The sequence below is a fragment of the Myodes glareolus genome, chromosome 18 (assembly GCF_982192425.1).
Source record: "Myodes glareolus chromosome 18, mMyoGla1.1, whole genome shotgun sequence".
In the NCBI taxonomy this organism is placed as follows: domain Eukaryota; kingdom Metazoa; phylum Chordata; class Mammalia; order Rodentia; family Cricetidae; genus Myodes; species Myodes glareolus.
Window position 1 is genome coordinate 19,440,422 of NC_142043.1, and position 18,930 is coordinate 19,459,351.

Consider the following 18,930-nt stretch of genomic DNA (forward strand, 5'->3'; position numbering starts at 1 on the left):
CTGTATGACCTGTGGCGGCATATCCCTCAGACACCAACATGGCCACAGGTGGGGGCCCAGCCTCTCTGTGTCCTCAGGGCCCTTGATGGTAACAGGAGCCACGGACATCAACACAGACTGTGTCAGGGCCACAGACCCAGACATGGCCCTTGATAACAGAGCAGGCATGGACATCACCATGGCCCCGGGGGTAAATAGGTCTCCCACGTAAGTCATTTGATCACTGTCCTCAAATCTTCAGATCTACTTCTCTCCCAAGAACATAAACCATCCTCTCTCTCTCTCTCTCTCTCTCTCTCTCTCTCTCTCTCTGTGTGTGTGTGTGTGTGTGTGTGTTTCTGTCTCTCTCTGTCTCTCTGTTTATGTCTCTCTCTATGTGTCTCTGTCTCTCTCTCTGTCTCTCTCTCTCTCTTTTCCATTTCTCCATCATATGCTCACTCACCACAATGATCCCCAATGGTACCATTTCTGTTGGCCCAGAGCAAGCATCCTGGGACGGAGCTGTGACTGTTCTCCTTACTCCTGGGCCTCATGGGCCACCATTAGGCCCATCTCCTCAATAAAGGGTCTACAACAAACTCCACTTGTCTCACTCTCCATCCCCCCCACCACCACACACACCGCAGTCTGGAGGCTGTATCAAAACAGACAAGTAGAAATATTCTGGAACCCCACTTCTGTTTGTTTTGTCTCTTCTGAACCACTACCCAGACACTGATGTCCAGTGTCTCTAAAGCCACATTTCGCACTTTTCCTTGAGCTTTTCTGTTGTTTTAGGGGGAGAGTAAATCCATTTCCTGCTAATGTATCTCAATAAAGGTAATTCTTGACTTCAGCTGGTTTTTATTACTCCCTCACCCCATGCCTTCTGTTTCCTGCCTTGGGGCTTTGTTCATGCAGCCTCCTTTATTTGAAGTACATATTCCTCCGTGTTTTCCTGCAGTAATTCTTGGTTATCTCTCAATGTGAATATTAGCTCCTCTAAAGACATCTCAACCCCAAGCTAATAACAGTCTGTTAATGTCCCTTCCCTTCCACTTTTCACCTACTTATGTTACATTTTTCTGTTTAGACTAAAAGTCCTCAAAGAGAAGAACCAGAGTTATTGCTTAGGGCCTGCTGAAGACCTCAGCGCACGCAGATCAGTCCATAGGCACTGATGAGCCTACACCAAACACCAGTTTTCAACAATGGCTATCCTTCCTCACAAACATGACCTCTTGGTTGGCAGTGGTGGTTTTGTTTTTCTGAAAACAATTTACTCATTCAAATCCATTATTGCTTAATGGAGTAAGACGGGGTGTGTGTGTGTGTGTGTGGAGAGAGAGAGAGAGAGAGAGAGAGAGAGAGAGAGAGAGAGAGAGAAAGAAAGAAAGAAAGAAAGAAAGAAAGAAAGAAAGAAAGAAAGAGAGGATGGAGGTTCTCATTATGTGGGCCTAGCCTGGAACCTGCTAACCTTGAACTCACAAAAATATGTCTGCCTCTACTCTCCCAAGTCCTGGGATTAAAAGTATGTGCCTCCACACCAGAATCCAAAGAGTATTTTTAATCCAGTACAGAGGATTGGAAAGGTAGTTTCTCTGTGCTGTGCAAGCACTATACTTACGAGTTGTAGCCCCTTCTCTCACTGTTTCCTTCTTTTTGAGAATTTCATGTACAAGTATACAATAAAATATGACCATATATATATATATATATATATATATATATATATATATATATATATCCCATTCCCCCCTCCCAATATGCCCCTCTCCCAACTTCATGTCATTTTTCTTTTTTTATAACCCACTAAATCCAGTAGTGTTGCCCATCCGTGCATGAATGTGACACCATCTACCGAGCATGAAAATCCTATTAGTAGTCACATCCTCAAAATGATGATCCTTCCCCCTCAAAAAGCATTCACTGCCAATGTCTTAGTATGGGGTGTGGCCTGGAAATCATCTACCTCTTCCATACAAGGGTTTGCTGGCTTCCTCTAGTTCAGGTCTTGCTCAAGTAACCACAGCTGCTGTAAGTTCACGCCCGTGACATGTCCAGAAAAAATGCTCTTTCAAAGCATTACCTCTCCACCCTTCAGCTCTGCTTAAATTCTTTGCAACTTCTTAATTGCTTCTGCAATGCTCTCTGGACCTTGGTAGTGGTGATGTTAATATGCAGCATTCATAGTGGGGAATAATTGGTGATTGCTTTTTAACCTCCACTAGCATGTACCTTCCAGTACAATTAAAACTTACCACTAGTAATGATGCTTCCAGGTTAGTACCAGCTGGAAGCTTGATCCTCTCTGTTCAATGTCCCAAGTACACCATGTCTTGATCAATAAGGTATTAATGTCAAGTTCTGGAAGGCAACTAAGGTTACTGGTCACAGCATATATGTTTAGGATTTTATGCACCTTACTAGCCAATAGCTACAAAAGAGGTAAAAATTCCTGCTACTGGGCCTTTTATTTGTTTACCTGTGGTGTCTGTCTAGTAAGAGCATTGTTACCTTTTACACTTTTTTTATTTTTATTGAGCTCTACATTTTTCTCTGCTCCCCTCCCTGCCTCTCCCCTTCCCCTTTCAACCCTCCCCCAAAGTCCCCATGATCCCAATTTACTCAGGAGATCTTGTCTTTTTCTGTTTCCCATGTAGATTAGATCTATGTAAGTCTCTCTTAGCTTCCTCATTGTTGTCTAAGTTCTCCGGGATTGTGGTTTGTAGGCTGACTTTCTTTGCTTTATGTTTAAAAACCACCTATGAGTGAGTACATGTGATAATTGTCTTTCTGTGTCTGGGTTACCTCATTCAAAATAATATTTTCTAGCTGCGCCCATTTTCCTGCATAATTCAAGCTGTCGCTATTTTTTTCTGCTGTGTAGTAATTCATTGTATTTATATTCTTTTCTGTCAGCAGAGAACACTTTTAAACCCAGCACTTGGGAGGCAGAGGCTGGCAGATCTCCATGAATTCCAAAGCAGCCTCATCTGCATAGCCAGTTCCTGGCCAACCAAGGCTGATTTGTGAGACCATCTCTCCAAAACTATTTCAACACTTCTTTATATGTGTGTGTGATACATATATTGCATATATATTACTTCTAACATATATATACTTATACAGAAGTAGGCTTCTATACGACTTTTTGAAAATATCTTTAATATGAGTTGTTCCTTCCAGTATTTCCTTCTAAATAAATCCACTCTCTATGTTTATTTTTAAACTGTTTTGTAAGCCCTATTTATTACTGTCCAGTTCACTCTCCACTTACTCTGCCCTTTCCACAGATGCACTCTTATCCCTCCTGTGCACTGCACCAGACTGTGGGTGTGCACTTGTACACACTGCCCTTTTAAGCTCGGTTTCAAGAGCAAAGTCCCCTCCTCAATGTCTCTGAACTTCCAAAAAATCTCATTCGCGTTTCTTGCCCCTCAAGACCTAGGAATGATAATGAATCCCTGCTATTAACACTGTTTTCGCTATGTTCCCTCAATCCTGGCCACCACACTACAGTACCTTTAGCAAAACTTCTACCACAGAAATCCCCAAGGAGATCTTCGTTTCCTGTTGTGACTTGTGCAATACAGTTATTCTTATGGGTTTGTATACTGCAATTTCCTTTAATATCTTATCAGACTGAAGGAACACTGCATATAAATATATCACGAATACATCATTCTTTTATAATATACACTCTGCTAAGACTTTTCTCCCAATTTGTACTTTGTCTTTAAGGTTCTCCTTATATTTTTCTCCAATATAAAAGAACTTTTCCACTCCTAGGTTTAGCTTCGCAGCTGTAACAATAAATGTGAGAGTTTTTTTCAAAATACACTCTGATTTTCTTATTTGGATTGAAACTTCATTAGATTTTACTCTTAATTCTTCTCCCGGGGTTAAATTAGTCTCTCCAGGAGTTCACAGGATCTTGATTACATCAGACTAATTTTACACTTAGCTTTCTCTTTAGAGATTCTTTTGGAAGAATTCACAGGTTGCCACAAACCTCCTGGCTAGCTGTGACTCCTCTCAGTACTCCTCTGGAACAGGACAGATCTGTCTTAAATTCCGTGGAAAACTGTAAGTTTCAGGAAAATAGGAATCACGTCTTTGTGTTACCCCTGCACTCCCAGCTTCTAGCAGCAGTGCCTAGCCCAGAGGCAGTGTGCAAGGAACTTGAGTCAAATGAAAGAGTAACAAATAACGAGTAACGAAGAGCTAAAATAACTTTTCCTCGCTGTTTCCTGTTCCTCATTCTACCATCAGCCTAACCCAGGCTGGGACAATTGCTGTCCCCTGTTTAACAAAGAGTTACCACATCTTTTAAGTCACATCTAAACTCCGTAAAGCCTCAAAATGAATGCAGGGTGCATAGGAGACTTCACATGCAGGATATTCATACAACCAGTAACAAAAAACAGATGGATGATGAAGTTACATCTCCTTTTAGAAGCATGAAGGTGATGTCTATTTGGAAGGGTGTGTGAATGGAATGGAGAGCGCTATCCTAAGGCAGGAAGAAACAATGGTATCAGCTGGAAATGGGACGTCATTAAAATTTAGTTGGTTTCTTTTCCCTGTGAAAAGTCTATTAGAGCAGAAACAAGAGGCATCAATGAAGAGTAGGAATGGACTGTGGCCTGAATACATAGGCCACATTCCTTCATCATAATACAGTTGAACCTTGTCAAGGAAGAGGCTGAAGCAGTATGTTGGCTATATAACCCCTGCCTGAAGCACTCAGGTGTCTCATTAATAGGCATGTGTCATGTGAGCAGAATCATTCATTGAACAATCACTGTTCTAATCACTCAGGTGACATCAGCCACAGAGAAGTTTCTGTTTTCCCATCATCCTTTTGATGCAATTAAATCTTACACAGTTATTCTCTAGTGTCTATAAAAAATGACCTATAGGTAACAGTCCTCTAATGGCCATTAATTTGTCCACCTGTAAGGTTAAGCCTTATCATGCCCTGTTATTTAGTAGCCTGGGAGAGACTGTCTCCAGATCCCTAGCAGACTGAAAAGGGGAAGATGTACTGGAAGCTCAGCTATGAGACTCTAAGCTTGTTAAACGGGGAGGTTGGTATACACACCCCTTCGACATTTTCCTCCATTCTCATCAAGCTCCCCTCACTGTTTTTTTCTCCATGACACATCAGGACACCAAACATTTACTCTTCTCTCTTGCTTCTGTTGCTGCCCACACTTAATAAAAATTCCAGAACATTCCCACAAGTGTGGTTCATACAAGTTAATGATTATCATCGCGAAAGATCAGACAGGGAGCCTGTCTCAAAACCGCTGTGACCAAGTCCACTGTGGATATCCATATGTTCTGGCAGATCACTTCAAGGCCAGCCTACTAGGTGGTTCCAAAGACTTAATCCATACACTGGTGTCTGGACTTACTGATCTCTCATGGTGTTCCATAACCTTGTGTGCACAGCTCTTCTCTGAAAGCTTTCTTTCAAGATATAAATGATGATGTGATTCTTTCCTGAAGCTGGAAGTGGGACGGCTCTCTCCCTGGGAGAAACGGGATGTTTGAGATAACACATCTAGTATATTCTGCCAAGAGAAACCCAGGAGGGGCTCACAGCATGAAAGACTTCTGTGCTTTGAGGGACATTTCCTTCTATTAATGGGTTTTGGCTTTAAACATTAACTAGGCAGTTTACCAGGCTTGGTCTTAAAGGTCAGGACCAAGCTAGGGAAACAGGTGGGAAGGAGAGGCTCTTGCTGTCTGCAGAAAGAAGTCAGTTAGGCAGCCTGCTCTCACCACTTTCCTGCCACCATTGTGATGACCCATCTTCTCCTCCTTCCAATGGCCCCAAGGTGGACCAAAGTTCTGTCTCAACTAGTCCATCAGATGATCTAAAGAATAGACCTGGTTTTTGTTTGGAGGGGAATAAAATCAAGGATTAAAAATACTTGGTTCATCCCTAAGGAAGAGGAGGCAGAAAGAGTATAAGAACCAAGGTGGATGGAGGACACCAAGAAAACAAGGCCCTCAAAATCAACATGATTAAAGCTTATATGTATAAACGGAGACTGTGCATTGGTTTCCCAGATACCAAGACCCAAACAATCACACAAAAACTGTATTAATGACAACTCTGTTTGGCCGAGAGCTCAGGCCAATAGTATTTCTAGCTAACTCTTACATCTTAAATTAGCCTCTTTCTATTAATCTATGTATTACCACAAGGCTGTGGCCTACCAGTAAGATTCTAACATCTTTCTCCTTTGGCAGCTACATGGCATCTGCCTGACTCTGCCTACTCTCTCTCTATATCTCTATGTGTATTTCCCACCTGACTTTATTCTGCCTTGTCATAGGCCAAAGAGCTTCTTTATTAACCAATAGTAATGAAAATATTCACAGCACTCACAGGAGAATCCCACGTCATCTCTCCTTTTCTGTCTAAATAAAAAGGAAGATCTTAACTTTGACATAGTAAAGTTACATATAACAAAGCAGGTATCAAGCAAGAATTACAGTTAAAATATTTCTTTGTGAGTCTAAAGTTTCATATCTAATTTATCTTTTATCATAACTAAGGAAATCTATAACTATCTATCTTCAACTCCATCAAAGACTCCAGGAGGATATAATACTACCTAAGTAAGGAGAAAGTGCATTGAAGCAACTTCCAAAGTTCTAGAAATAAAAGAGACATCTCACTGCCTGGGCAGTTACCCAAAGTTCTTTTGTACTGTTGGGGCATCCATCTTCAATCATAGACTTTTCTATGAAACAGGAAATTTGAAAGACTGTTTAGCCTATATTAGCAGTTTGTCAGTCATTTTCTTGTGTGTCCTGCAGAATGTCTGGCAGACTCATTCATGAAGCACGAACCCTGAAAGACTGTCTAACCTTCTTTGGGCAAATTCAGCCATCATTTTTCTGTGGGTCCTGCATGTCCAATGTATATAGCATACCATTAGGCAGTTTCTTGCCCAAATGGCTAGCCTTGTCACATTGAAGGCAAATTCCATAATGATTTTCTTCAATGCCCATCAACCTCTCTGAAGTAATTGCTGCTGCCAGAAGCAGATATGTCTCACTGTTGAGAAAAGCCTAAGTTCTTAAAACATTTTAAATGCCATATTTTGCAGGTCTTCAAAGTGTTGAAGATTATCTATCTAACTGAAATATATCTCTGTATATCTAGAAAACCTAACTAATGGATTATTACAAATGACTACCTACTAATCTGTATTTAACTATTCATTTTAGCCCATAGACTCCCAGGTCAGCCTGCCCTGCTGGCTCCACCCTGCTAGCTTCCCGCCAGCCATCCCAGCTTCCATCCAGAGGGCCTTCCGAGTGGTGAGTTGATTCGGGCCACGGCAGCGGCCCCGGCGAGGGGGAGCTAGGACTTTCCCCGACCCCATAGACTCCCAGGTCAGCCTGCCCTGCTGGCTCCACCCTGCTAGCTTCCCGCCAGCCATTCCTGCTTCCATCCAGAGGGCCTTCCGAGTGGTAAGTTGATTCGGGCCACGGCAGGGGCCCCGGCGAGGGGGAGCTAGGACTTTCCCCGACCCCATAGACTCCCAGGTCAGCCTGCCCTGCTGGCTCCACCCTGCTAGCTTCCCGCCAGCCATCCCTGCTTCCATCCAGAGGGCCTTCCGAGTGGTGAGTTGATTCGGGCCACGGCAGCGGCCCCGGCGAGGGGGAGCTAGGACTTTCCCCGACCCCATAGACTCCCAGGTCAGCCTGCCCTGCTGGCTCCACCCTGCTAGCTTCCCGCCAGCCATTCCTGCTTCCATCCAGAGGGCCTTCCGAGTGGTGAGTTGATTCGGGCCACGGCAGGGGCCCCGGCGAGGAGGAGCTAGGACTTTCCCCGACCCCATAGACTCCCAGGTCAGCCTGCAGTGCTGTGTCCACACTGCTAGGCTCTCCCGCCTGCCATCCCAGCTTCCATCCAGGTACAAATTTCTATATTTCTCCCCTCCCACTGAGGCCATAAAATTTCCCCAGTTCAGCTGCCTTGCACACTGGGCCTGCTCTGTAGGGGCATCCCGGAAAGAGGGAGTGCCTGTGCTTCAATACCCTGCCTGGGGAAAGGTAGGCATTCTATCAGTGAACTCCCTGCCCAACAAGGGAACCTGACCCGATACCAGAAGCTCCAATAGAGAGCATTGGATCGAAGAGATGGGCAGACGCCAAGGCAAGACCTCCTCCAACAATCTGAAAAACAACATGAAAATATCAGATCCCAACGACCCTACAACAGAAGGATTTGAACACTCTAACCCAGATGAAGTGGAAAAAAGTGCCATTATGAAAGCAATAGAGTCCCTTAAACAGGATATGAATAACTCCCTTAAGGAACTGGTCGAGAAGTATAACAAAAAGTTTGAAGAAATGAGTATAGAAATGGATGAGAAATATAACAAAAAGTTTGAAGAAATAAGTAAATCCGTGAGTGATACCCTGAGAAACCAAGAAAAAACAATCAAACAAGTAAAGGAAACAGTCCAAGAATTGAAAACTGAAATGGAGGCAATGAAGAAAACACAAAACGAGAACCGGCTGGATATGGAAAACCTAGGTAAACGAGCGGAGACTACAGAATCAAGCATAACCAATAGAATACAAGAGATAGAAGAACGAATCTCAGATTCTGAAGATACCATAGAGAAAATAAATGCTCTGGTCAGAGAAAACGGCAAATCCAACAAATTCTCTTCACAAAACATTCAGGAAATCTGGGACACAATAAAAAAACCAAATCTAAGAATAATAGGGATTGAAGAAGGAGAAGAACTGCAGATCAAAGGACCAGAAAATATATTCAACAAAATTATAGAAGAAAACTTTCCCAACCTAAAGAACGATATTCCTATGAAGGTTCAAGAAGCATACAGAACACCGAATAGATTGGATCAGAAAAAAACATCCCCGCGTCATATAATAATCAAAACACAAAACATAAATATTAAAGAAAAATTTTAAGAGCTGCAAAGGAAAAAGGTCAAGTAACTTATAAAGGTAAACCTATCAGGCTTACACCGGATTTCTCTATGGAAACCATGAAAGCCAGAAGATCCTGGATAGAGGTACTGCAGAAACTAAGAGACCATGGATGCAAACCCAGACTAATATACCCTGCCAAGCTACTGTTCACTATCAACGGAGAAAACAAAATATTCCAGGATAAAAACAAATTTAAGCAATACGTAGCTACTAATCCAGCCTTACAGAGAATATTAGAAGGAAAATCACTACCGAAGGAATCCAACATTCCCAACACGGCCTACAATAACTCGAACATCTAGCGACCATTCACAAGCACAAATTAAAGAAGAAAAACACATATACTCTACTACCTAACAAAAAAAAAAATGACCGGAGTCAACAACCACTGGTCATTAATATCACTTAATATCAATGGACTCAATTCACCTATAAAGAGGCACAGACTTAGAGATTAGATACGAAAACAGGATCCAACATTCTGCTGTTTACAAGAAACACACCTCAACCACAAAGACAGACACCTACTCAGAGTAAAGGGTTGGGAAAAGGTTTTCCAAGCAAATGGGCCTAAGAAACAAGCAGGCGTGGCCATTCTAATATCTAACAAAATCGACTTCAAACTAAAATCAATCAGAAGAAATGGAGATGGACATTTCATACTCATAACTGGAACAATTCATCAGGAGGAAGTCTCAATCCTGAATATCTATGCTCCTAATATAAAGGCACCCACATATGTAAAAGAAACTCTTCTAGAACTCAAGGCGGTCATCAAACCACACACACTAATAGTAGGAGACTTCAACACTCCTCTCTCACCAATGGACAGGTCAATCAGACAGAAACCAAACAGAGAATTGAGAGACCTATTGGAGGTATTGAATCAAATGGACTTAACAGACATCTATAGAACACTCCACCCAAATAGGAAAGAATATACCTTTTTCTCTGCAGCTCATGGAACCTTCTCGAAAATTGACCACATACTCGGTAACAAAGTAAACTTCCACAGATACAAAAAAATATTAGTAACTACCTGTGTCTTGTCAGATCACCATGGACTAAAATTAGAATTCAACAACAATGCTCCCCCCAGGAAGCCAACAAACTCATGGAAACTGAACAGTCAACTACTAAATCACCCCTGGGTCAAGGAAGAAATAAAGAAAGAAATTAAACTCTTCCTTGAATTTAATGAAAACAAAGACACAACATACTCAAACCTATGGGACACTATGAAAGCAGTGCTAAGAGGAAAGTTCATAGCACTAAGTGCCCAATTAAAGAAAGCGGAGAAAGCACACATTGGAGAATTAACAGCACAATTGAAAGATCTAGAAAAAAAAGAAGCTGATTCACCCAGGAGGTCTAGAAGACTGGAAATAATCAAACTGAGGGCTGAAATCAACAAAATAGAAACAGAGAAAACAATCCAAAGAATCAATGAATCAAAAAGCTGGTTCTTGGAGAAAATCAACAAGATTGACAAACCCCTAGCCAAGTTAATCAAACGGCAGAGAGAGAACATGCAAATTAATAAGATCAGAAATGAAAAGGGGGACATAACCACAGACACAGAGGAAATTCAGAGAATCATTAGATCTTACTATGAAAGTTTATATGCCACAAAGTTGGAAAATGTAAAAGAAATGGACATTTTTTTAGATAAGTACCATATACCAAAGTTGAACCAAGAACAGGTGAACAACCTAAATAGACCTGTTAGTCGCGAAGAATTAGAAGCTGTTATCAAAAATCTCCCTACCAAAAAAAGCCCAGGACCAGATGGTTTCAATGCAGAATTCTACCAGAACTTCCAGGAAGAGCTAATACCTATACTCCTTAACGTATTCCACAATATAGAAACAGAAGAGTCATTGCCTAACTCCTTTTATGAAGCTACAGTTACCCTAATACCAAAACCACACAAAGACACAACCAAGAAAGAGAATTACAGGCCAATCTCACTCATGAACATCGACGCGAAAATTCTCAATAAAATACTGGCAAACCGAATCCAAGAGCACATTAGAAAAATTATCCATTATGATCAAGTCGGCTTCATTCCAGAGATGCAGGGCTGGTTCAACATACGCAAATCTATCAATGTAATCCATCATATAAATAAACTGAAAGAAAAAAACCATATGATCATCTCACTAGATGCTGAAAAAGCATTTGACAAAATTCAACACCCATTTATGATAAAGGTGTTGGAGAGACTGGGGATACAAGGATCATACCTAAATATAATAAAAGCAATATACAGCAAGCCGACAGCTAACATCAAACTGAATGGAGAGAAACTCAAAGCCTTTCCACTAAAATCAGGAACGCGACAAGGCTGTCCACTCTCTCCATACCTCTTCAATATAGTGCTTGAAGTTCTAGCAATAGCAATAAGACAACATAAGGAGATCAAGGGGATTCGAATTGGAAAGGATGAAGTTAAACTTTCGTTATTTGCTGACGATATGATAGTTTACATAAGTGACCCCAAAAACTCTACCAAAGAACTCCTTACAGCTGATAAACACCTTTAGTAACGTGGCAGGATACAAGATCAACTCCAAAAAATCAGTGGCCCTCCTATACACAAAGGATAAAGAAGCAGAGAGGGAAATCAGAGAAGCATCACCTTTCATGATAGCCACAAATAGCATAAAATATCTTGGGGTTACTCTAACCAAGGAAGTGAAAGACCTATTTGACAAAAACTTTAAGTCTTTGAAGAAAGAAATTGAGGAGGATACCAGAAAATGGAAAGACCTCCCCTGCTCTTGGATTGGGAGAATCAACATAGTAAAAATGGCAATTCTACCAAAAGCAATCTATAGATTCAATGCAATCCCCATCAAAATCCCATCATTTTATTTTTAAATGAGCTGCAAAAATACAATACCTTAAATAAGAGTAGAAACACATATATACAGTATAACAAAATCAACCTTAAATACGCATCAAGAGAGCAAGATCCATACTAATGCAAAGTATTCATCTCTATATTATAGCCCCCTTGTTTTTTTAAAGAAACTTCCTGTCACCATTAATCACTTATAATCAACTCCCTTTAAATGGAAACAAACATTTATAAACAATCATTTTGGGAATTTAGGTGTTGTTTTCTCCAAACTGCTTCCTGCTATCTGTTGGGTTAAGTATTTTTAGGGTTCACAGAGACCTTTTGGGGAGTCTTGTTCTGCAAAACCACATTAGCGTGGAAGGAATCCATAGGTTGTCATCTTCTGTGGAAGCAAAAGTAAAACCTCTTTTACGGAGAAATATATCCTTAGGCTCAAATTTTGAAGTCAAGATACCTTTAAAATATATGTGTTGGTTTAGCTTAGCAGCCCCCAGGATCAAATATCACTCTGCAGTCAGGAAATTCAAAGAAAATGCAATAAAACACATAATTCAGACTCTCTGTGTATATTCCATCTTTATGTGGCTTATTTTTTTACTCTATTACTTTTTAGTATTTTTTTTATTTTTACTCCTTTATGTATTATTGTCTATATTCTTTCTTCTCTCTCTCCTAAGCCAATGTACATTTATCCAACACTGTGACCCACTTAGAGGTCTTTTTTGTAATCTGAATCTGTCTTTATTGGATATATGTAATCCTTTTTTGACTAGGAGTGCTTCTTAAAATACTAAGCAGCACAGCTAGGACTGTTGGCTCTGCTTAGTCCAACATGGTGGAGGTATGTTCACCGCCAGATCTCCTAGCCACGCTCACCACTCCAGCTCCAGGGACACAACTGGTCTATGTCACCACTAATCTACTTGTAGCACTCTACTCACAAACCCCATTTAAGTGCTCAGTAGAGGAACCTCCCAAAAGTGCTAGAGCCCTTTGTACCAGCAGCATGAACCAGGAAGCCAGTTCCTAAAGAAGCTGCACTTCTGCTTGTGGTGGGCAAACAGAACCTATATGGAAAAAATTCAGCTACCAAGAAACTCCAATTGACTCCCATTATTGTGGGTCTATAAGACCTCTTTTTTTTCCTTAAACTTTTTTAGGTCTTATGTAGATCCATGTTCCAGACAGTAGCTGCCATTTGTAAGTGGAGACTGCACATTGGCTTCCTGAACTTCCAGACTTGAATAAACACAGAGAAACTATATTAACTACAATACTGTTTGGCCAATAGCTCAGGTGTATTTCTAACTAGCTCTTACATCTTAAATTAACCCATTTCTATTAATCTATGTATCACCACAAGGCTGTGACCTACCGGTAAGGTTCCAGTGTGTTTCTCTTTTGGCAGCTACATGGCATCTCCCTGACGCCATCTACTCTCTCTATATATCTCTGTTCAGATTTCCTGCCTGACTTTATTCTGCCCTGCCATAGACCAAAGCAGCTTCTTTATTAACCAATAGTAATAAAACATATTCACAACATACAGAGAGCATCCCATATCACATATGAACTCTCAGAGATTGAGGCAGCATGCACAGGGCCTACACAGGTCTAACCACGTCTTCTGCATATATCTTATGACTTCCAGTTTGATGTTTCTATGGGATTTGTAAGTGGGGGAATGAGTAGGTCTCTGAGACTTGTACCTACTTTTGGAACTCTTTTCCTTCTGTTGGTTTGTCTTGTCCAACTGCAATGTGATAGATTTTGTTTTAATATTACTGTATTTATTTTGCTATATTTTATATTATCTCTTAGGAAGCCTATTCTTTTCTAATGAGAAACAGAAAGGAAATGGTTCTGGTGGGAGGGAAGGTGGGGAGAAATTGAGAGGGGTAGAAGGAGGGGAGGCCATAGTCAGGATATGTTATATGAAAAAAGAATATATTTTCAATTAAAAAAAAATACTTGTTTCACCCAGAGCCATAGCCAAGATAGAAATCCCAGCCCACAGCTTCTGTAGAGGGGAAGCTATGGGTAGTAAATCTGGAGGCAGCTGATAGGGGAAAAAAAAAAAAAGGATTTCACCAGTTGTCGCTCACAGAGAGCTAAGGTTTTAATATGTAACCTGAGTTTCTACAGAACCTCCAGGACATTGGAATGTGGTGGCAAATGTGGTTTCATTAACCCGTGTCACTAACACTTGCTCCTAACCACACGCTCAGCAGAACTTTAGCTCCTGACAATGCCTCCTGTATGCGCCAACATTTCTAAGAGTCCTGAGGAAGGCTTTCATATCGTCACAGATAAATGCACCAGCTGCCAATGGCATCTCATACATCCCACTGACATGGGTTCTACTGCCTGAGTTAATGACTGCCAAACTACTTTCTGCATAATAAAACTAACACAATCTCTGGCCAAATCAAGCTACAAATATATGTATGTATTCTGTATATATTCAACATTAAGATGCACACATGTTTACTCTTATATGATAAGACTCCTGGGTGGATATCGTGCATTTGTAAACTCTCACTTTGCTACTAAAAAGGAGAATAGTTGGGATGGTGAGGTCTAATTTGTTGCCTTATGTAAGTTAGTTTTTAATTCCCTAGACACAGTTTGAATCAATAGCCTGCTGCCTTTGTACCTCAGGCCAGTGCCACTAGAGGGAACTTATTTTAACATGTTGTGTACAAGAACAATAGCTACTTGTAATGATGCCATAGCCTCTGAAGACAGAATAGTACTTCGTTTCTAATATGCAAGAAGTCAGTTAAAGGTACCACAAAAATAGTCACTGACTCCTCAACTGTTCTCTTCACAGTCTAACATCGAGCAAGATTCTCTTTTCAGTTGCTTAGACTAGACCTTCGAGAACTTGAATAAGCAAATATGCTATTAAGCCTCAGGACATAGAAAGTTCTAAGGTAACCACACCTCAGATTCCTGGCTCTCGTCATATATAGCTAAAACTCCCCTCTCATCACCTCATCATCATTGCCCTTTCCCATCTTTCTTTCACAGAAATAAGTTTATATAAATGAGCAAGTTTCTATCTATATTTACATTATTATTAGTTTGATGTGAGATGTCCTTCTGTATATATGTCACTTTTATTGGCTAATGAATAAAGCTGCTTTGGCCTATACCAGGACAGAATATAGCCAGACTGAAAGAGATAGAGACAGAGTAGGCAGATTCAAAGAGACTCCATGTCCAGAACCTTACCAGTAAACCACAAGCCTTGTGGTAAAGCACAAAAGAATAGGAATGGGTCAATTTAAGATATAAGAGCTAGTTAGGAGGATGCTAGAGTCATTGGCCAAGCAGTGTCGCAATTGATATATTTTCTGTGTGATTATTTAGGGTCTGGGCATCTGGGAAATGAACAAGAAGGTTCCAACTACATTAGTTCACCTAAATAATGTGTTTCCAGAGTTAAACAACCACCACAAACAACAACAATGGAAACCTGTGTTGGACGCCAAGCAGATGGGCAGGTTGAGTTTGACAGTCAGCAAACCTGCTTCACATAAGACTCCATCACACAACAGCAGGGCTCCCTGACTTTCCTGCCTGGAGAAAGTTCTGCTACTGCACAATCTGGCACTAAGCTGAGACTTTAGGCCTGAGCTGGCTGTTCTGAGTTTAGATATGAAGGTGAACAGAATGTCCAGAGTAAGAACAATTTTAATTATTGACCTCACCTCTTTTATTCCCTATTGTTCAGTGATGCATTGTTCCCAAGCTGAGTCACAGGTTAAGTACGAATACTAGTATGAAAGCATCTTGTCATGTGTTTTACTTTCTAACATTTGGCTTGAAAAATAATTATTAAATTTTTATTGATGAATACTAAGGGTACTGACACGAATGTAAATGACTAACAGTGTTATGTAGCTATCACACTTGGCTGTAGATGATCTTTTACAAATTAGAATGTTCATCATTTGAAAGATAGAGGATTATAGTATTATAGAAGACTATATCGTATTACTGCATTTTGTTGTTGTTTGTTATTTTTTGAGACCAGATTTTTTTTCTGTGTGTGTAGCCCTGGCTCTCCTAGAACTAGCTCTTGTCGACCACGTTGGCTTTCCACACACAGAGATCCACCTTCCTCTGCCTTCAGAGTGCTGGGATTAAAGGCGTGCGCCACCACCACCCAGGATGTTACTGCATTTTAATAGCTAAATGATGCTCAATGAAGAAAGAGCATCATTCTGTAAACACATGATTCGCTCCTCCAGCAAATGTGAGTGGCTACTAGGCTCCCAGCACATATTGGGATAGTTAGGATATCTGTAACAAAATAAGAACTTTCCTCCTGCCCTCCCTAGAGTTTATAATCTTTTAGTTGAAAATACATAAAAGATCAGTTACCTACAAATAAGAAATTTTCCCATGGTTTTAAACTCAGTTTCAGTGGGTGAGTTTCTCTTTTTCTCTGCAGCTTGTTGGTCCTGGGTCTGTAGTCTCATCTAAAAGTCACTACTGGGGAATCCATCACTGAATTCTCTCAGCAATTGTTTACAATGAATTGCAATTCGGTGGAATAAGGAAGTTTGCTTCCCAGTATGTTGTTATCTAAGGCCCCTGGTTTCTTTCCACATAATTTCCGCCACATAGATACTGGTTTTCATCAAAGTGTGCAGGTTGAAAAGCCAACAGAGGCTGCTAGCAACATATACATTAAATTCTTATTTAATTCAGAAGTAACAGCTTCACCACATTCAATTAGTTGGAAATCAGCTTCATGCAGAAAAGGATCACACAGGCTATGACTAATGATGGGGAGGTAGAGATCACTGGGGACCAACTTGGAGATTGTTATGGAGTATAATTCTAAGCCAGTAAATATTGGTGAGCATCTTTAATAGCCTTCTCAGACTGCATCTCATGGAAGCAGCAAATGAACAAAAGCTGGAAGGATGTAAAGGTGTTTGACACATGAACACTCGTGGGAAGCATTTCAGGTAGAGAAAACAGTGAACGAGAAATACAAAGTGAAAATACCTCTGTCATTCAAAAACCACAAAAAAAAAATAAAACCAAGGGATGCAGACAGGGGAAGAAAGACAGACATTCAAGCAACAGTATATGAACTGAGCGTGTTTTACTTAGGAATGCATGTGTATATGTTTATATATACAATAACAATCAACGAAAGCAGAGGCTATGAAGTTGAAGGAGAACAAGGAGAGGTATATGGAAGAGAGAGATATTAAAGGGAGCAAAGCAGAGAGAGAAATGTTGTAATTATATTATAATCTCAAAAATAAAATAAAAAAGACTATACTCAGGAAATGGGAAGGAAGGTGGCTGTCATACAGTATCATGTGAGTCACTGCAAAGACCATAACTTTTCTTCTACATAAGGGGCACATAGCCGGGCACACAGAGTCTGACTATAAATTTTTCACGTTTCCAATAATTCCTCGAGCCAATCACTTGAAATTTAGCTAAAAGAGCACACAGGGCAGGGCCTGGAGATAAGCTAGAGATGGTGGAAACAGTGAGAAGTGGCTAGATTCTGTACTCATTTTGAAGGAAATCCGCAGGAGCTCATGGTGACTTGGATTAGAGGTCAAGTGAAGACAGGGAGTCTATGGACAAAACAATCAGTGATGAACTTGTCACCAACAAGATTAGAAAGGCTAGAGATGGCATAGTTTTAGAATTGAAGATTAGGAGATCAGGTCTAGAGATGATGAGTTTGAAAACTGGTTGGAAACATGGATGTAGATGTTTGCAGGCAGGCAAAATATGTTTCTCAGTATTGAGGAAACATCGTTCCTAAAGTCAGATTCTGTTCTCATGTATCTGGTTACCTCATTGAAATACCATTCAGCAAATGGTGGCAAAAAATACAATGGACAACATGTCTCCCTTACAGATTGATGGATTCATGGATTATCTCCTTCACTCTCAATAAATAACTCATGTCTACGTGCAGCAATGGAAATACAATTTTTGTTGAAAATTATGTTATGTCTCTGTCCACCTACTAACTAGGCTCAATCCTCCTTAGTTCCCAAGATCAGACACAACTGGCACATTGAGGGCGGTTTGGCCACAGACAGCCATAGACTGTGGGGTACCCAGTCTCAGTGGATACATGTGCAGCACAGCTCTAGAATCTGTGACTATAGCAACACTCAAGAAGAGGGCGGAAAGGTAGTAACAGCCAGAATACTTGGAGATCTGTTGTGTAGCTGCCTCTCTGAGAAAGTGCAACATAAACAAACCTGAACAATGACAATTTCAGTAGACATACTAATGTGGGAGGGGGAAATGTTACCAGGTCCGATCCCTAGACAAAGAACCGTGGGCATCCAGTGAGTGGTGAGAGGAGAAGCATTAGCCTCTCTAAGGGATGAGTCCCATGAGTGGCTATCTAATTAACTATGTCCACATTCCCAAACATTGTTTATAAATGTTCTTTTACATTTAAAGGGGGATATGATATAGATATGAATAATTTACATTTTAATAATAATTTGGATTTTAAGGTCAATTTTGTTAAATGTATATGCATATTTCTAATCTTGTTTAAGGTATTGTGATTGTGTAGTTCACTTAAAAATGTAATATATAATTAGGAAATACAGGCTGTTAATGTATAATCATCGATAATAATCAAGCTTGTAGTCACACACATATGTATACATCAGCATGGACAGGAATACATATTTAAAGTAAGTAAGGAACACATATTAAAGACTCTGAGATATGTGGGCTTATTATTTGTGAGAACAATACACGAAGAATCCCATGGCTCACTGGATGATGGTTGATGGTAATGGTTCATCTTACATGTAAGACATTGTTTTATTTTTAACAAACTCAGGGTTAGAAAAATCTAAATGTTTTCACTTTACTTGTTAGCTTTGTCTATGTGCTGTTAAAATTAGATAAAAAAAATCTTACTTACTTTAATATGTATGTATTCCTTTAATATGTATCCAGCTGGCTCTTTTTTGATATAGAATTTCCATGGCACATCACACATAATATCCATTTGACTCTTTCCTTAGTGAGATAGGAAGGACAAGAGAAAGGAAGCTGTACTCATTTGT